We start from the raw sequence: 21,186 nt of genomic DNA on the forward strand, positions 1-21,186 counted from the left end.
GCAGATATCACGGGGCAAAAGACATTGGGGAGGATCTGCTCCTCGGGAACTAGGTGCCTGAGGACACCGGTGATACTGGCCCCGGTGTCCCGCAGGGCCTCTACCTGGTGGCCATTGATCTTGACGAGCTGCCCATATTTCTGTGTGTTGGACGGTAGGAGGCTACCAGGGATCCTTTCCCTATCTCCCAGGGATACTAGGGCCATCGCGGCTGGTTCCCACTCCTCGGCTTCCTCAACCTCCTCCCCTAGGGCCACGTTGGCTATCTGTCTCGCAGTTGTGACTTGGGTGGCCATGGGGCACTCTGGGTCATTGGCGTAGTGCCCGGGTTTCTGGCAGCGGAAACATGTGACGGTCACCCGGTGTCCCCGTCTCCCAGGGGGCCCTGTTACTGGTGGGGGGGGCGCCGGGAAAGGTGGAGGTGGTGTCTTCGGGGTGCTAGGCTGGGACTCCCTCGGCCCTCCCGGGTTCCCTCCCCCTCTCTGGCGGGGTGGTCCCTGACTGGTTCGGGGGTACTCTCCTACCATGCCCCGGGAGACCCGGGTGTTGGTCCAGCGGTCGGCCTCCACGGCCAGCTTCCGGGGATCTGTGAGCTTGCTATCCAGCAGATGTTGACGTAGCTCTACGAAGCAGTTCGCAGCCAGATGTTCCCATAACATGAGGTCAGTGAGTTCGGCAAGGGTGGTGACTTTGCTGCCCTTGACCCACCCATCGAAGGCCCGACTAAAAAAGTTTACATACTCCACCCAGGTGGTGCCCGGGATCTTCCTGCAGTCCCGGAACCGTTGGCGGTACATTTCTGGGGTGAGGCCGTATCTTGTGAGGAGAGCCTCTTTCATGTGGCTGTAGGAGGTCTGCAGGGAGAGGGGTAGGTCGAGCAGGGTGTCCCTTCCTTCGCTCAGAAACCGTCCCCACAACCCCGCCCCCCAGTCCTTCTGTGAAATCCGATGGGAGGTCATGGCGACCTCGTAGGCCCGAAACCATTGCTGAATGTCATCGTTTTTATAATATTCTTTGACCACATCCTTGGGGATGTGGACCTTCTGTTCCGCTGGGGGGGCCGTCTCTCGGTTCCCCGAGGGCCTCCCGTCCTCATTTCGGGCCTTGAGCTCGAGTTCCTTTAAGCTCCGTTCGTGCTCCAGTTGGAGCTTTCTTCCTTCGTGCTCCCGTTGGAGCTTCTTTTCTTCCAGTTCGCCTTGTACACGCATTTGCTCTACTGCTAGCTTCTTCTCCGCTAACTTCAATTCGCCCTCGATTTTGAGTTTGGCTAACTCGAGTTCATGACTGCGGCTTCTCTCTCTGTCCGCGAGCTCTTCCGGGGATAGGCCCCCGTCTGGTACGATGCCTCGCACCTGATTGCTACTGCTTTCACTTTGGGGGGGTTCGGCTTCGTCGGGGCGCTCCCCCGTGCCTTCCGGGCGGGAGGCCCCGGTCTCCACCCAAGTTTTCAGTGCTTTCTGCAAGTCTTCCTTAGTGTTGAGGCCAGTGGTAGCGATTTTAAGTTCTTTGCAAAATTGTTTTAGCTCTTTGTGTGTGTATTCTTCCAGATGCTCCACCTGGAACACTCGGTTGGCGTTGGTTTCTGCGGAGCTCGTGGCGCTTCCTTCTGCCATCTTTGTTGGTCGTGCGTCCGTCGTTTACTGTACGATCTCTAGGTGATGGGCCCGAATCCCGTCGCTTGCCACCAATGTTAGACGGCGACCTCAGAGGAGCCCGGAAAGGGGTCCTGACTACCCTGAGACCCACCCTCAAAGTATCGTAGCCGGGCACTGGCGGGAGATTCCCCAGGGGGGGGGACTCTCGCAACTAGGATCGTACTTCTGGCACCACACGACACAGAGGGACCACACTGGGTATTCTCAGAACAAGTTTTATCAAACAGGTATCACTGCAAATATGTACAAGGTGAGCACGGGCTCAAGAGTCTCGGAAAGGTAGGGGGTAGCGGGACTGTCTCTGGTAACGGTTCAAAGGAGGGACGTACCCGGCGCACAGCTCACAATCCTCGAGCTGGGGGGTAGGCTGGTTGTCGTGGGGTCCGGCGGGACCGGTGGAGTCTGTGGAAGCCGCGAGTCACTCAGCGGGCTCAGGTACAAGTTCGGAGGTCTTACGATCTTCAGGGAGCCGCGAGTCACTCAGCAGGGCTCAGGTACAAGTTCGGAGGTCTTACGATCTTCAGGGAGCCGCGAGTCACTCAGCAGGGCTCAGGTACAAGTTCGGAGGTCTTACGATCTTCAGGGAGCCGCGAGTCACTCAGCAGGGCTCAGGTACAAGTTCGGAGGTCTCACGATCTTCAGGGAGCCGCGAGTCACTCAGCAGGGCTCAGGTGAGTTCGGAGGTCTTACGATCTTCAGGGAGCCGCGAGTCACTCAGCAGGGCTCAGGTACAAGTTCGGAGGTCTCACGATCTTCAGGGAGCCGCGAGTCACTCAGCAGGGCTCAGGTGAGTTCGGAGGTCTTACGATCTTCAGGGAGCCGCGAGTCACTCAGCAGGGCTCAGGTGAGTTCCAGTTCCAGGAGCCGCGACCACGTCAGCAGGTTCTCGTTGTTCCAGCGTCGAATCTGCCGGACAGCCCCAGAGCACCCCTTGTTATAGTTTGACCCCTCTTTGATGTCCGGAGTCTGTGCAGGCAGGGGTCTTGTCACCTGGGGGTCGCTTGTCGGGATTTCCTGCTATAGTCTTTTGATTCTTTCAGGGCCGGGTCGGGAGGAGTCCCAGACACCCAGCAGGCGTGGAGCCAGCCCTCAGGGAGGCCGGAGGGCCGATCGAAACCCATCGTCCCGGGGGAGTTCAGAGGTGCGATAGAAACTGCTCCTCCCTCTCTCATCCCCTGGAAGCGGGATGTCCTCCAGCCGGAGTGGCGCCTCTATGCCCGGGTCGCGCTGGGGCCGGGCGGCCATCTTGGTGCATGAAGTGGGCACGCGGGCCCGGGGTGGCCGAAAGGGGAGAGGCCAGGGACGGGGATGTCCGGGTCGGTGCGTGTGTCCTGGTGGGGAGGTTCGGCGGGGCCGGGGGCTTGGGCTGTATGTACCAGGTTTCGGTGGTGCGGGGGCACGGAGGGCCATTCTACGAGGCCGGGTCCAACATATGGGCACTGCTGGGAGTCCTCTGCACCCACCCCTCATTTGTCTGGGCACTGCTGGGAGTCCTCTGCACCCACCCCTCATTTGTCTGCGCCCTGGTGGGAGTGATATGCACCCACCCCTCATGTGTCTGGGCACTGCTGGGAGTCCTCTGCACCCACCCCTCATGTGTCTGGGCACTGCTGGTAGTGATATGCCCCACCCCTCATAAGTCTGGGCACTGCTGGGAGTCCTCTGCACCCAACCCTCATTTGTCTGGGCACTGCTGGGAGGCCACTGCACCCACCCCTCATATGTCTGGGCACTGATGGTAGTGATATGCACCCACCCCTCATATGTCTGTGCACGGCTGGGCGTCCTCTGCACCCACCCCTCATGTGTCTGGGCACTGCTGGTAGTGATATGTACCACCCCTCAGATGTATGGGCACTGCTGGGAGTCCTCTGCACCCACCCCTCATTTGTCTGGGCACTGCTGGGAGTCCTCTGCACCCACCACTCTTGTGTCTAGGCACTGATGGTAGTCCTCTGCACCCACCCCTCATATGTCTGGGCACTGCTGGGAGGCCACTGCACCCACCCCTCATGTGTCTGTCCACTGCTGGGAGTCCTCTGCACCCACCCCTAATTTGTGTGGGCACTGATGGTAGTCCTCTGCACCCACCCCTCATATGTCTGGGCACTGCTGGAAGTCCTCTACACCCACCCCTCATGTGTCTGGGCACTGATAGTAGTCCTCTGCACCCACCCCTCATATGTCTGGGCACTGCTGGGAGGCCACTGCACCCACCCCTCATGTGTCTGGGCACTGATGGTAGTCCTCTGCACCCACCCCTCATATGTCTGGGCACTGCTGGGAGGCCACTGCACCCACCCCTCATGTGTCTGTCCACTGCTGGGAGTCCTCTGCACCCACCCCTCATTTGTCTGGGCACTGCTGGGAGTCCTCTGAACCCACCCCTCATGTGTCTGGGCACTGCTGGGAGTCCTCTGCACCCACCGCTCATTTATCTGGGCACTGCTGGGAGGCCACTGCACCCACCCCTCATGTGTCTGTCCACTGCTGGGAGTCCTCTGCACCCCCCCTCCCTCATATGTCTGGGCACTGGTGGGAGTGATATGCACCCACCCCTCATGTGTCTGGGCACTGCTGGGAGTCCTCTGCTCCCACCCCTCATGTGTCTGGGCACTGATGGTAGTCCTCTGCACCCACCCCTCATATGTCTGGGCACTGCTGGGAGGCCACTGCACCCACCCCTCATGTGTCTGTCCACTGCTGGGAGTCCTCTGCACCCACACCTCATATGTCTGGGCACTACTGTTAGTGATATGCACCCACCCCTCATATGTTTGTGCACTGCTGGGAGTCCTCTGCACACCACCCTCATATGTCTGGGCACTGCTGGGAGGCCACTGCACCCACCCCTCATATGTCTGGGCACTGATGGTAGTGATATGCACCAACCCCTCATATGTCTGGGCACTGCTGGGAGGCCACTGCACCCACCCCTCATATGTCTGGGCACTGATGGTAGTGATATGCACCCACCCCTCATATGTCTGTGCACGGCTGGGCGTCCTCTGCACCCACCCCTCATGTGTCTGGGCACTGCTGGTAGTGATATGCACCACCCCTCAGATGTTTGGGCACTGCTGGGAGTCCTCTGCACCCACCCCTCATGTGTCTGGGCACTGCTGGGAGTCCTCTGCACCCACCCCTCATTTGTCTGCGCACTGGTGGGAGTGATATGCACCCACCCCTCATGTGTCTGGGCACTGCTGGGAGTCCTCTGCACCCACCCCTCATATGTATGGGCACTGCTGGGAGTCCTCTGCGCCCACCTCTCATTTGTCTGGGCACTGCTGGGAGTCCTCTGCACCCACCCCTCATTTGTCTGGGCACTGATGGTAGTCCTCTGCACCCACCCCTCACGTGTCTGTCCACTGCTGGGAGTCCTCTGCACCCACCACTCATTTGTCTGGGCACTGCTGGGAGTCCTCTGCACCCACCCCTCATGTGTATGTCCACTGCTGGTAGTCCTCTGCACCCACCCCTCATTTGTCTGGGCACTGCTGGGAGTCCTCTGCACCCACCCCTCATGTGTCTGGGCACTGATGGTAGTCCTCTGCACCCACCCCTCATATGTCTGGGCACTGCTGGGAGGCCACTGCACCCACCCTCACGTGTCTGTCCCCCGCCTGGAGTCCTCTGCACCCACCCGTCATATGTCTGGGCACTGATGGTAGTCCTCTGCACCCACCCCTCATATGTCTGGGCACTGCTGGGAGGCCACTGCACCCACCCTCACGTGTCTGTCCCCCGCCTGGAGTCCTCTGCACCCACCCGTCATATGTCTGGGCACTGCAGGGAGTCCTCTGCACCCACCCCTCATTTATCTGGGCACTGCTGGGAGTCCTCTGCACCCACCCTTCATATGTCTGGGCACTGCTGGGAGGCCACTGCACCCACCCCTCATGTGTCTGTCCACTGCTGGGAGTCCTCTGCACCCACCCCTCCCTCATATTTCTGGGCACTGATGGTAGTGATATGCACCCACCCCTCATATGTCTGGGCACTGCTGGGAGCCCTCTGCCCCCACCCCTCATATGTCTGGGCACTGCTGGGAGTCCTCTGCACCCACCCCTCATGTGTCTGGGCACTGCTAGGAGTCCTCTGCACCCACCCCTCATTTGTCTGGGCACTGGTGGGAGTGATATGCACCCACCCCTCATGTGTCTGGGCACTGCTGGGAGTCCTCTGCACCCACCCCTCATGTGTCTGGGCACTGATGGTAGTCCTCTGCACCCACCCCTCATATGTCTGGGCACTGCTGGGAGGCCACTGCACCCACCCTCACGTGTCTGTCCCCCGCCTGGAGTCCTCTGCACCCACCCGTCATATGTCTGGGCACTGATGGTAGTGATATGCACCCACCCCTCATATGTCTGGGCACTGCTGGGAGTCTTCTGCACCCACCCCTCATGTGTCTGGGCACTGATGGTAGTCCTCTGCACCCACCCCTCATATGTCTGGGCACTGCTGGTAGTGATATGCACCCACCCCTCATATGTCTGGGCACTACTGGTAGTGATATCCACCCACCCCTCATATGTCTGTGCACTGCTGGGAGTCCTCTGCACCCAACCCTCATATGTCTGGGCACTGCTGGGAGGCCACTGCAACCACCCCTCATATGTCTGGGCACTGATGGTAGTGATATGCACCCACCCCTCATATGTCTGTGCACGGCTGGGAGTCCTCTGCACCCACCCCTCATGTGTCTGGGCACTGCTGGTAGTGATATGCACCACCCCTGATATGTATGGGCACTGCTGGGAGTCCGCTGCACCTACCCCTCATTTGTCTGGGCACTGCTGGGAGTCCTCTGCACCCACCCCTCATTTGTCTGGGCACTGCTGGGAGTCCTCTGCACCCACCCCCCATGTGTCTGGGCACTGATGGTAGTCCTCTGCACCCACCCCTCATTTGTCTGGGCACTGCTGGGAGTCCTCTGCACCCACCCCTCAAGTGTCTGGGCACTGCTGGTAGTGATATGCACCACCCCTCATAAGTATGGGCACTGCTGGGAGTCCTCTGCACCCACCCCTCATTTGTCTGGGCACTGATGGTAGTCCTCTGCACCCACCCCTCATATGTCTGGACACTGCTGGGAGGCCACTGCACCCACCCCTCATGTGTCTGTCCACTGCTGGGAGTCCTCTGCACCCACCCCTCATTTGTCTGGGCACTGCTGGGAGTCCTCTGCACCCACCACTCTTGTGTCTGGGCACTGATGGTAGTCCTCTGCACCCACCCCTCATATGTCGGGGCACTGCTGGGAGGCCACTGCACCCACCCCTCATGTGTCTGTCCACTGCTGGGAGTCCTCTGCACCCACCCCTCATTTGTGTTGGCACTGATGGTAGTCCTCTGCACCCACCCCTCATGTTTCTGGGCACTGATGGTAGTCCTCTGCACCCACCCCTCATATGTCTGGGCACTGCTGGGAGGCCACTGCACCCACCCCTCATGTGTCTGTCCACTGCTGGGAGTCCTCTGCACCCACCCCTCATTTATCTGGGCACTGCTGGGAGTCCTCTGCACCCACCCCTCATATGTCTGGACACTGCTGGGAGGCCACTGCACCCACCCCTCATGTGTCTGTCCACTGCTGGGAGTCCTCTGCACCCACCCCTCTCTCATATGTCTGGGCACTGATGGTAGTGTTTTGCACCCACCCCTCATATGTCTGGGCACTGCTGGGAGTCCTCTGCACCCACCCCTCATTTGTCTGGGCACTGGTGGGAGTGATATGCACACACCCATCATGTGTCTGGGCACTGCTGGGAGTCCTCTGCACCCACCCGTCATGTGTCTGGGCACTGCTGGGAGTCCTCTGCACCCACCCCTCATGTGTCTGGGCACTGCTGGGAGTCCTCTGCACCCACCCCTCATATGTCTGGGCACTGCTGGGAGGCAACTGCACCCACCCCTCATATGTCTGGGCACTGATGGTAGTGATATGCACCCACCCCTCATATCTGGGCACTGCTGTGAGTCCTCTGCACCCACCCCTCATTTGTCTGGGCACTGCTGGGAGTTATATGCACCCACCCCTCATGTGTATGTCCACTGCTGGTAGTCCTCTGCACCAACCCCTCATTTGTCTGGGCACTGCTGGGAGTCCTCTGCACCCACCCCCCATGTGTCTGGGCACTGATGGTAGTCCTCTGCACCCACCCCTCATATGTCTGGGCACTGCTGGGAGTCCTCTGCACCCACCCCTCATTTGTCTGGGCACTGCTGGGAGTCCTCTGCACCCACCCCTCAAGTGTCTGGGCACTGCTGGTAGTGATATGCACCACCCCTCATAAGTCTGGGCACTGCTGGGAGTCCTCTGCACCCACCCCTCATTTGTCTGGGCACTGCTGGGAGTCCTCTGCACCCACCCCTCATTTGTCTGGGCACTGGTGGGTGGGATATGCACCCACTCCTCATGTGTCTGGGCACTGCTGGGAGTCCTCTGCACCCACCCCTCTTATGTCTGGGCACTGCTGAGAGTCCTCTGCACCCACCCCTCATATGTCTGGGCACTGATGGTAGTCCTCTGCACCCACCCCTCAAATGTCTGGGCACTGCCGGGAGGCCACTGCACCCACCCCTCATGTGTCTGTCCACTGCTGGGAGTCCTCTTCACCCCTCCCTCATATGTCTGGGCACTGATGGTAGTGATATGCACCCACCCCTCATATGTCTGGGCACTGCTGGGAGTCCTCTGCACCCACCCCTCATTTGTCTGGGCACTGGTGGGAGTGATATGCACACACCCATCATGTGTCTGGGCACTGCTGGGAGTCCTCTGCACCCACCCGTCATGTGTCTGGGCACTGCTGGGAGTCCTCTGCACCCACCCCTCATGTGTCTGGGCACTGCTGGGAGTCCTCTGCACCCACCCCTCATATGTCTGGGCACTGCTGGGAGGCCACTGCACCCACCCCTCATATGTCTGGGCACTGATGGTAGTGATATGCACCCACCCCTCATATGTCTGGGCACTGCTGTGAGTCCTCTGCACCCACCCCTCATTTGTCTGGGCACTGCTGGGAGTTATATGCACCCACCCCTCATGTGTATGTCCACTGCTGGTAGTCCTCTGCACCCACCCCTCATTTGTCTGGGCACTGCTGGGAGTCCTCTGCACCCACCCCCCATATGTCTGGGCACTGATGGTAGTCCTCTGCACCCACCCCTCATATCTCTGGGCACTGCTGGGAGTCCTCTGCACCCACCCCTCATTTGTCTGGGCACTGCTGGGAGTCCTCTGCACCCACCCCTCAAGTGTCTGGGCACTGCTGGTAGTGATATGCACCACCCCTCATAAGTCTGGGCACTGCTGGGAGTCCTCTGCACCCACCCCTCATTTGTCTGGGCACTGATGGTAGTGATATGCGCCCACCCCTCATATGTCTGTGCACTGCTGGGAGCCCTCTGCACCCACCCCTCATATGTCTGGGCACTGCTGGGAGTCCTCTGCACCCACCCCTCATTTGTCTGGGCACTGCTGGGAGTCCTCTGCACCCACCCCTCATGTGTCTGTCCACTGCTGGGAGTCCTCTGCACCCACCCCTCATTTGTCTGGGCACTGCTGGGAGTCCTCTGCACCCACCCCTCATGTGTCTGGGCACTGCTGGTAGTGATATGCACCACCCCTCATAAGTCTGGGCACTGCTGGGAGTCCTCTGCACCCACCTCTCATTTGTCTGGGAACTGCTGGGAGTCCTCTGCACCCACCCCTCATTTGTCTGCGCACTGGTGGGAGTGATATGCACCCACCCCTCATGTGTCTGGGCACTGCTGGAAGTCCTCTGCACCCACCCCTCATGTGTCTGGGCACTGATGGTAGTCCTCTGCACCCACCCCTCATATGTCTGGGCACTGCTGGGAGGCCACTGCACCCACCCCTCATGTGTCTGGGCACTGATGGTAGTCCAATGCACCCACCCCTCATATGTCTGGGCACTGCTGGGAGGCCACTGCACCCACCCCTCATGTGTCTGTCCACTGCTGGGAGTCCTCTGCACCCACCCCTCATAAGTCTGGGCACTGCTGGGAGTCCTCTGCACCCACCCCTCATTTGTCTGGGCACTGCTGGGAGTCCTCTGCACCCACCCCTCATGTGTCTGGGCACTGCTGGGAGTCCTCTGCACCCACCCCTCATTTGTCTGGGCACTGCTGGGAGTCCTCTGCACCCACCCCTCATGTGTCTGGGCACTGCTGGGAGTCCTCTGCACCCACCCCTCATTTATCTGGGCACTGCTGGGAGTCCTGTGCACCCACCCCTCATATGTCTGGGCACTGCTGGGAGGCCACTGCACCCACCCCTCATGTGTCTGTCCACTGCTGGGAGTCCTCTGCACCCACCCCTCCCTCATATTTCTGGGCACTGATGGTAGTGATATGCACCCACCCCTCATATGTCTGGGCACTGCTGGGAGCCCTCTGCCCCCACCCCTCATATGTCTGGGCACTGCTGGGAGTCCTCTGCACCCACCCCTCATGTGTCTGGGCACTGCTAGGAGTCCTCTGCACCCACCCCTCATTTGTCTGGGCACTGGTGGGAGTGATATGCACCCACCCCTCATGTGTCTGGGCACTGCTGGGAGTCCTCTGCACCCACCCCTCATGTGTCTGGGCACTGATGGTAGTCCTCTGCACCCACCCCTCATATGTCTGGGCACTGCTGGGAGGCCACTGCACCCACCCTCACGTGTCTGTCCCCCGCCTGGAGTCCTCTGCACCCACCCGTCATATGTCTGGGCACTGATGGTAGTGATATGCACCCACCCCTCATATGTCTGGGCACTGCTGGGAGTCTTCTGCACCCACCCCTCATGTGTCTGGGCACTGATGGTAGTCCTCTGCACCCACCCCTCATATGTCTGGGCACTGCTGGTAGTGATATGCACCCACCCCTCATATGTCTGGGCACTACTGGTAGTGATATCCACCCACCCCTCATATGTCTGTGCACTGCTGGGAGTCCTCTGCACCCAACCCTCATATGTCTGGGCACTGCTGGGAGGCCACTGCAACCACCCCTCATATGTCTGGGCACTGATGGTAGTGATATGCACCCACCCCTCATATGTCTGTGCACGGCTGGGAGTCCTCTGCACCCACCCCTCATGTGTCTGGGCACTGCTGGTAGTGATATGCACCACCCCTCATATGTATGGGCACTGCTGGGAGTCCGCTGCACCTACCCCTCATTTGTCTGGGCACTGCTGGGAGTCCTCTGCACCCACCCCTCATTTGTCTGGGCACTGCTGGGAGTCCTCTGCACCCACCCCCCATGTGTCTGGGCACTGATGGTAGTCCTCTGCACCCACCCCTCATTTGTCTGGGCACTGCTGGGAGTCCTCTGCACCCACCCCTCAAGTGTCTGGGCACTGCTGGTAGTGATATGCACCACCCCTCATAAGTATGGGCACTGCTGGGAGTCCTCTGCACCCACCCCTCATTTGTCTGGGCACTGATGGTAGTGATATGCACCCACCCCTCATATGTCTGGCCACTGCTGGGAGCCCTCTGCACCCACCCCTCATATGTCTGGGCACTGCTGGGAGTCCTCTGCACCCACCCCTCATTTGTCTGGGCACTGCTGGGAGTCCTCTGCACCCACCCCTCATGTGTCTGTCCACTGCTGGGAGTCCTCTGCACCCACCCCTCATTTGTCTGGGCACTGCTGGGAGTCCTCTGCACCCACCCCTCATGTGTCTGGGCACTGCTGGTAGTGATATGCACCACCCCTCATAAGTCTGGGCACTGCTGGGAGTCCTCTGCACCCACCTCTCATTTGTCTGGGCACTGCTGGGAGTCCTCTGCACCCACCCCTCATTTGTCTGCGCACTGGTGGGAGTGATATGCACCCACCCCTCATGTGTCTGGGCACTGCTGGAAGTCCTCTGCACCCACCCCTCATGTGTCTGGGCACTGATGGTAGTCCTCTGCACCCACCCCTCATATGTCTGGGCACTGCTGGGAGGCCACTGCACCCACCCCTCATGTGTCTGGGCACTGATGGTAGTCCTCTGCACCCACCCCTCATATGTCTGGGCACTGCTGGGAGGCCACTGCACCCACCCCTCATGTGTCTGTCCACTGCTGGGAGTCCTCTGCACCCACCCCTCATGTGTCTGGGCACTGCTGGGAGTCCTCTGCACCCACCCCTCATTTATCTGGGCACTGCTGGGAGTCCTGTGCACCCACCCCTCATATGTCTGGGCACTGCTGGGAGGCCACTGCACCCACCCCTCATGTGTCTGTCCACTGCTGGGAGTCCTCTGCACCCACCCCTCCCTCATATTTCTGGGCACTGATGGTAGTGATATGCACCAACCCCTCATATGTCTGGGCACTGCTGGGAGCCCTCTGCCCCCACCCCTCATATGTCTGGGCACTGCTGGGAGTCCTCTGCACCCACCCCTCATGTGTCTGGGCACTGCTAGGAGTCCTCTGCACCCACCCCTCATTTGTCTGGGCACTGGTGGGAGTGATATGCACCCACCCCTCATGTGTCTGGGCACTGCTGGGAGTCCTCTGCACCCACCCCTCATGTGTCTGGGCACTGATGGTAGTCCTCTGCACCCACCCCTCATATGTCTGGGCACTGCTGGGAGGCCACTGCACCCACCCCTCATGTGTCTGTCCACTGCTGGGAGTCCTCTGCACCCACCCCTCATATGTCTGGGAACTGATGGTAGTGATATGCACCCACCCCTCATATGTCTGGGCACTGCTGGGAGTCTTCTGCACCCACCCCTCATGTGTCTGGGCACTGATGGTAGTCCTCTGCACCCACCCCTCATATGTCTGGGCACTGCTGGTAGTGATATGCACCCACCCCTCATATGTCTGGGCACTACTGGTAGTGATATCCACCCACCCCTCATATGTCTGTGCACTGCTGGGAGTCCTCTGCACCCAACCCTCATATGTCTGGGCACTGCTGGGAGGCCACTGCAACCACCCCTCATATGTCTGGGCACTGATGGTAGTGATATGCACCCACCCCTCATATGTCTGTGCACGGCTGGGAGTCCTCTGCACCCACCCCTCATGTGTCTGGGCACTGCTGGTAGTGATATGCACCACCCCTCATATGTATGGGCACTGCTGGGAGTCCTCTGCACCTACCCTTCATTTGTCTGGGCACTGCTGGGAGTCCTCTGCACCCACCCCTCATTTGTCTGCGCACTGGTGGGAGTGATATGCACCCACCCCTCATGTGTCTGGGCACTGCTGGGAGTCCTCTGCACCCACCCCTCACATGTCTGGGCACTGCTGGGAGTCCTCTGCACCCACCCCTCATTTGTCTGGGCACTGCTGGGAGTCCTCTGCACCCACCCCTCATGTGTCTAGGCACTGCTGGGAGTCCTCTGCACCCACCCCTCATTTGTCTGGGCACTGTTGGGAGTCCTCTGCACCCACCACTCTTGTGTCTGGGCACTGATGGTAGTCCTCTGCACCCACCCTCATATGTCTGGGCACTGCTAGGAGGCCACTGCACCCACCCTCATATGTCTGGGCACTGATGGTAGTGATATGCACCCACCCCTCATATGTCTGGGCACTGCTGGGAGTCCTCTGCACCCACCCCTCATTTGTCTGGGCACTGCTGGGAGTCCTCTGAACCCACCCCTTATGTGTCTGGGCACTGCAGGGAGTCCTCTGCACCCACCCCTCATTTATCTGGGCACTGCTGGGAGTCCTCTGCACCCACCCTTCATATGTCTGGGCACTGCTGGGAGGCCACTGCACCCACCCCTCATGTGTCTGTCCACTGCTGGGAGTCCTCTGCACCCACCCCTCCCTCATATGTCTGGGCACTGATGGTAGTGATATGCACCCACCCCTCATATGTCTGGGCAGTGCTGGGAGCCCTCTGCACCCACCCCTCATATGTCTGGGCACTGCTGGGAGTCCTCTGCACCCACCCCTCATTTGTCTGGGCACTGCTGGGAGTCCTCTGCACCCACCCCTCATTTGTCTGGGCACTGGTGGGAGTGATATGCACCCACCCCTCATGTGTCTGGGCACTGCTGGGAGTCCTCTGCACCCACCCCTCATGTGTCTGGGCACTGATGGTAGTCCTCTGCACCCACCTCTCATATGTCTGGGCACTGCTGAGAGGCCACTGCACCCACCCCTCATGTGTCTGTCCACTGCTGGGAGTCCTCTGCACCCACCCCTCATATGTCTTGGCACTGATGGTAGTGATATGCACCCACCCCTCATATGTCTGGGCACTGCTGGGAGTCCTCTGCACGCACCCCTCATGTGTCTGGGCACTGATGGTAGTCCTCTGCACCCACCCCTCATATGTCTGGGCACTGCTGGTAGTGATATGCACCCACCCCTCATATGTCTGGGCACTACTGGTAGTGATATGCACCCACCCCTCATATGTCTGTGCACTGCTGGGAGTCCTCTGCACCCAACCCTCATATGTCTGGGCACTACTGGGAGGCCACTGCACCCACCCCTCATATGTCTGGGCACTGATGGTAGTGATATGCACCCACCCCTCATATGTCTGTGCATGGCTGGGAGTCCTCTGCACCCACCCCTCATGTGTTTGGGCACTGCTGGTAGTGATATGCACCACCCATCATATGTATGGGCACTGCTGGGAGTCCTCTGCACCCACCCCTCATTTGTCTGGGCACTGCTGGGAGTCCTCTGCACCCACCCCTCATTTGTCTGCGCACTGGTGGGAGTGATATGCACCCACCCCTCATGTGTCTGGGCACTGCTGGGAGTCCTCTGCACCCACCCCTCATATGTATGGGCACTGCTGGGAGTCCTCTGCACCCACCCCTCATTTGTCTGGGCACTGCTGGGAGTCCTCTGCACCCACCCCTCATTTGTCTGGGCACTGATGGTAGTCCTCTGCACCCACCCCTCATGTGTCTGTCCACTGCTGGGAGTCCTCTGCACCCACCCCTCATTTGTCTGGGCACTGCTGGGAGTCCTCTGCACCCACCCCTCATGTGTCTGGGCACTGATGGTAGTCCTCTGCACCCACCCCTCATATGTCTGGGCACTGCTGGGAGGCCACTGCACCCACCCCTCATGTGTCTGTCCACTGCTGGGAGTCCTCTGCACCCACCCCTCATTTGTCTGGGCACTGCTGGGAGTCCTCTGCACCCACCACTCTTGTGCCTGGGCACTGATGGTAGTCCTCTGCACCCACCCCTCCTATGTCTGGGCACTGCTGGGAGGCCACTGCACCCACCCCTCATGTGTCTGTCCACTGCTGGGAGTCCTCTGCACCCACCCCTCATTTGTCTGGGCACTGCTGGGAGTCCTCTGAACCCACCCCTCATGTGTCTGGGCACTGCTGGGAGTCCTCTGCACCCACCCCTCATTTATCTGGGCACTGCTGGGAGTCCTCTGCACCCACCCTTCATATGTCTGGGCACTGCTGGGAGGCCACTGCACCCACCCCTCATGTGTCTGTCCACTGCTGGGAGTCCTCTGCACCCACCCCTCCCTCATATTTCTGGGCACTGATGGTAGTGATATGCACCCACCCCTCATATGTCTGGGCAGTGCTGGGAGCCCTCTGCACCCACCCCTCATATGTCTGGGCACTGCTGGGAGTCCTCTGCACCCACCCCTCATTTGTCTGGGCACTGCTGGGAGTGATCTGCACCCACCCCTCATTTGTCTGGGCACTGGTGGGAGTGATATGCACCCACCCCTCATGTGTCTGGGCACTGCTGGGAGTCCTCTGCACCCACCCCTCATGTGTCTGGGCACTGCTGGGAGGCCTCTGCACCCACCCCTCATATGTCTGGGCACTGATGGTAGTGATATGCACCCACCCCTCATATGTCTGGGCACTGCTGTGAGTCCTCTGCACCCACCCCTCATTTGTCTGGGCACTGCTGGGAGTTATATGCACCCACCCCTCATGTGGCTGTCCACTGCTGGGAGTCCTCTGCACCCACCCCTCATTTGTCTGGGCACTGCTGGGAGTCCTCTGCACCCACCCCTCATGTGTCTGGGCACTGATGGTAGTGATATGCACCCACCCCTCATATGTCTGGGCACTGCTGGGAGGCCACTGCACCCACCCCTCATGTGTCTGTCCACTGCTGGGAGTCCTCTGCACCCACCCCTCTTATGTCTGGGCACTGATGGTAGTGATATGCACCCACCCCTCATATGTCTGGGCACTGCTGGGAGGCCAGAGCACCCACCCCTCATATGTATGGGCACTGCTGGGAGTCCTCTGCGACCACCCCTCATTTGTCTGGGCACTGCTGGGAGTCCTCTGCACCCACCCCTCATTTGTCTGGGCACTGATGGTAGTCCTCTGCACCCACCCCTCATAAGTCTGGGCACTGCTGGGAGTCCTCTGCACCCACCCCTCATTTGTCTGGGCACTGCTGGGAGTCCTCTGCACCCACCCCTCATGTGTCTGGGCACTGATGGTAGTCCTCTGCACCCACCCCTCATATGTCTGGGCACTGCTGGGAGGCCACTGCACCCACCCCTCATGTGTCTGTCCACTGCTGGGAGTCCTCTGCACCCACCCCTCATTTGTCTGGGCACTGCTGGGAGTCCTCTGCACCCACCACTCTTGTGCCTGGGCACTGATGGTAGTCCTCTGCACCCACCCCTCATATGTCTGGGCACTGCTGGGAGGCCACTGCACCCACCCCTCATGTGTCTGTCCACTGCTGGGAGTGATATGCAGCCACCCCTCATTTGTGTGGGCACTGATGGTAGTCCTCTGCACCCACCCCTCATGTGTCTGGGCACTGCTGGGAGTCCTCTGCACCCACCCCTCATATGTCTGGTCACTGCTGGGAGGCCACTGCACCCACCCCTCATGTGTCTGTCCACTGCTGGGAGTCCTCTGCACCCACCCCTCATTTATCTGGGCACTGCTGGGAGGCCACTGCACCCACCCCTCATATGTCTGGGCACTGCTGGGAGGCCACTGCACCCACCCCTCCCTCATATGTCTGGGCACTGATGGTAGTGATATGCACCCACCCCTCATATGTCTGGGCAGTGCTGGGAGCCCTCTGCACCCACCCCTCATATGTCTGGGCACTGCTGGGAGTCCTCTGCACCCACCCCTCATTTGTCTGGGCACTGCTGGGAGTCCTCTGCACCCACCCCTCATTTGTCTGGGCACTGGTGGGAGTGATATGCACCCACCCCTCATGTGTCTGGGCACTGCTGGGAGTCCTCTGCACCCACCCCTCATGTGTCTGGGCACTGATGGTAGTCCTCTGCACCCACCCCTCATATGTCTGGGCACTGCTGGGAGGCCACTGCACCCACCCCTCATATGTCTGGGCACTGCTGGTAGTGATATGCACCCACCCCTCATATGTCTGGGCACTACTGGTAGTGATATGCACCCACCCCTCATATGTCTGTGCACTGCTGGGAGTCCTCTGCACCCAACCCTCATATGTCTGGGCACTGCTGGGAGGCCACTGCACCCACCCCTCATATGTCTGGGCACTGATGGTAGTGATATGCACCCACCCCTCATATGTCTGTGCACGGCTGGGAGTCCTCTGCACCCACCCCTCATTTGTCTGGGCACTGCTGGGAGTCCTCTGCAGCCACCCCTCATTTGTCTGGGCACTGGTGGGTGGGATATGCACCCACCCCTCATGTGTCTGGGCACTGCTGGGAGTCCTCTGCACCCACCCCTCTTATGTCTGGGCACTGCTGAGAGTCCTCTGCACCCACCCCTCATATGTCTGGGCACTGCTGGGAGGCCAGAGCACCCACCCCTCATATGTCTGGGCACTGATGGTAGTCCTCTGCACCCACCCCTCATATGTCTGGGCACTGCTAGGAGGCAACTGCACCCACCCCTCATATGTCTTGGCACTGATGGTAGTGATATGCACCCACCCCTCATATGTCTGGGCACTGCTGGGAGTCCTCTGCACCCACCCCTTATTTGTCTGGGCACTGCTGGGAGTCCTCTGAACCCACCCCTCATGTGTCTGGGCACTGCTGGGAGTCCTCTGCACCCACCCCTCATTTATCTGGGCACTGCTGGGAGTCCTCTGCACCCACCCTTCATATGTCTGTGCACTGCTGGGAGGCCACTGCACCCACCCCTCATGTGTCTGTCCACTGCTGGGAGTCCTCTGCACCCACCCCTCCCTCATATGTCTGGGCACTGATGGTAGTGATATGCACCCACCCCTCATATGTCTGGGCAGTGCTGGGAGCCCTCTGCACCCACCCCTCATATGTCTGGGCACTGCTGGGAGTCCTCTGCACCCACCCCTCATTTGTCTGGGCACTGCTGGGAGTCCTCTGCACCCACCCATCATTTGTCTGGTCACTGGTGGGAGTGATATGCACCCACCCCTCATGTGTCTGGGCACTGCTGGGAGTCCTCTGCACCCACCCCTCATGTGTCTGGGCACTGATGGTAGTCCTCTGCACCCACCCCTCATATGTCTGGGCACTGCTGGGAGGCCACTGCACCCACCCCTCATGTGTCTGTCCACTGCTGGGAGTCCTCTGCACCCACCCCTCATATGTCTGGGCACTGATGGTAGTGATATGCACCCACCCCTCATATGTCTGGGCACTGCTGGGAGTCCTCTGCACCCACCCCTCATGTGTCTGGGCACTGATGGTAGTCCTCTGCAGCCACCCCTCATATGTCTGGGCACTGCTGGTAGTGATATGCACCCACCCCTCATATGTCTGGGCACTACTGGTAGTGATATGCACCCACCCCTCATATGTCTGTGCACTGCTGGGAGTCCTCTGCACCCAACCCTCATATGTCTGGGCACTGCTGGGAGGCCACTGCACCCACCCCTCATATGTCTGGGCACTGATGGTAGTGATATGCACCCACCCCTCATATGTCTGGGCACTGCTGTGAGTCCTCTGCACCCACCCCTCATTTGTCTTGCACTGCTGGAAATCGAAGACCTCTGAGGCGGAAGCCGGAGGTGGTGAGACTCGTGTCTTTTGAATTGTTTATTTTGTGCTACTTTATTTTTAAATAACTTTGTGTTCCAGACAGAGATCTTCTCTGCTTTTAAATTCTTGCAAGCACTTGATATACAGCGGATTTAGCGCTGCCCCCTGCATTGCTTCACGGCCGACATCGCTAGCGCGAGGCCACGCCCACCCGCTAGGCCACGCCCACCTCCACAGCCTATGAATAACGCTGATTACTAGCGCGTCCATAGAAATCGAAGACCTCTGAGGCGGAAGCCGGAGGTGGTGAGACTCGTGTCTTTTGAATTGTTTATTTTGTGCTACTTTATTTTTAAATAACTTTGTGTTCCAGACAGAGATCTTCTCTGCTTTTAAATTCTTGCAAGCACTTGATATACAGCGGATTTAGCGCTGCCCCCTGCATTGCTTCACGGCCGACATCGCTAGCGCGAGGCCACGCCCACCCGCTAGGCCACGCCCACCTCCCCTCTCCCTAAATGTGCTTCCCACGCAAGCGCAGCGGACGAGCGCAGCGGGAGCGCCGTTTGCGCGCCGAAGGCGCGCCTAAGACAAGCCCGTCTGAGCCCGTCCGCGCCGGGACCGGGCCTAGGGCCATAACCCCTGCCCGACCAATGTCAGATACCGACAGGACGTATACAAGCCATGACTTACTGGCACTTCAGCCAGCGCCTAACATTCGCTGTACAAAAATAGAACCTTCAAAATTACATAGCCAGTCTGCTACCCACTGCCCCCATTGTAACCACATAATACCTTTACGATTACCTGTTGTAAAAACGGTATCTGCTAGGAATGATAAAACAGCTGTCAGAACAATCGCCCTTATTAATGCGCGCTCACTCGTTAAGCATAGGCAAGAGATCTCAGACCTCATTACTGACTTTAAGTTGGACGTCCTGTTTGTAACTGAGACATGGACTGATGAATCTTCAGAGCCAGACTTAGTCATAGCAGTACCGGATGGTTACAAAGCACACCGGCAGGATAGATTTGGACAAAGAGGGGGTGGGCTAGCTATAATAGCCAGAGATCTATATCCTGTCAGAACGATTCCTATTCCATCCATATCCTGTGAAGCCATGCAGTTTGCCATCAAGTTATCACCTTTGTTTAACTTTAAAGGAATATTGATATACCGTCCACCTGGAATAAAAACAGCTTTTCTCAATAGTATTAACACAATGCTGGAATCAGTTGCCACTGAAAGTGCATTTACGGTCCTAGGTGACCTGAATTTTCATTTGGACCAATTCCATCTAACTGACACGGTCACCCTAACTTCCGATCTGGAAACATTAGGGTTAAAACAAAGGGTCACTTCCCCCACTCATCTAGCTGGCCACATCCTGGATCCCATATTTTCCAATTTAGAAGGCCTACAAATAACTAATATATCACGCTTACCATGGACTGACCATCATGCTATTTTTGCTACTATCACCATTAAAACTCCCTGTGATAACAAATTCATTTCCACCCCCCAAAAGCCTTTTAAAGATTGGAAAAATATCCATTGGGATGATTTAAGGTCAAAACTAGATCAAACCTGCCCAGTACTATCTGCTGACCCCAATTCAGCACTACTCCAATTCTACTCCTGGCTGGGTCTGGCCATGAACCAATCAGCCCCGACTAAAGAATTATCCAAAAATAGATCCAAACCCACTGCTCCTTGGTATAATGAAGAATTAAGGGCACAAAAGCAAATTAACCGGAATAAGGAGAGACAATGGAGGAAAACCTACGATATAGCAAGCAAAGCAACCTATAAGGAATCTCTGGCACTCTATAAAGCCATGATTACAAAGGCTAAAAAAGACTACTATACTGACCAAATTCAAAAATCTAAAAATTCCAGTAGACGATTGTACCAAATCATAAAATCTCTGTCAGGCAATTCCCCTGATCTCACTCCTCCCCCGTCACAATCACTATGTGACTCTTTAGCCTCTTTTTTCTTTACCAAAGTTGACGATATCTATCAGGCATTCTCGGCCACCTCACTCCCCAGGACAGTCAACTCCCTCTTTCTACCCCCAGCCAACACATTCCTCAGCTTTCAACCAGTTACCATGGACCAAATCAAAATCATAGTGTCCACCATTAAATCTGGTATCGGCCCTGGATCCTTGTCCACTCTCAGTGCTTCTGCCGGTAATGGACTCCATCATTCCAATACTCACTCAATTATGCAACTCAATTTTACTTGCAGGCACTTATCCAGACTCCTTAAAAAACACCCTACTAAAACCTTTGTTAAAAAAACCTTCTCTGGATAAAAATGAGCTAAAAAACTACAGGCCTATTGCGAGTCTCCCGTTCGTGGCTAAAGTGATTGAAAAAGCCATGAACATTCAGATCTCTGAATTCATTGAGACACACCATCTCCTGGATGACACGCAATTTGGATTCCGGAAATACCATGGGACAGAGACAGCCTTGATTAAGGCTGCCGATGATATCAGGGTAATCCGGGATCAGGGGGGAACAGCCATCTTGGTAATGTTGGATTTATCAGCAGCCTTCGACACGGTTGACCACACAATTTTGGTCGATCGTGTCGAGGGACTTG

Source organism: Triturus cristatus, chromosome 1_1, assembly GCF_964204655.1.
Source record: "Triturus cristatus chromosome 1_1, aTriCri1.1, whole genome shotgun sequence".
NCBI lineage: Eukaryota > Metazoa > Chordata > Amphibia > Caudata > Salamandridae > Triturus > Triturus cristatus.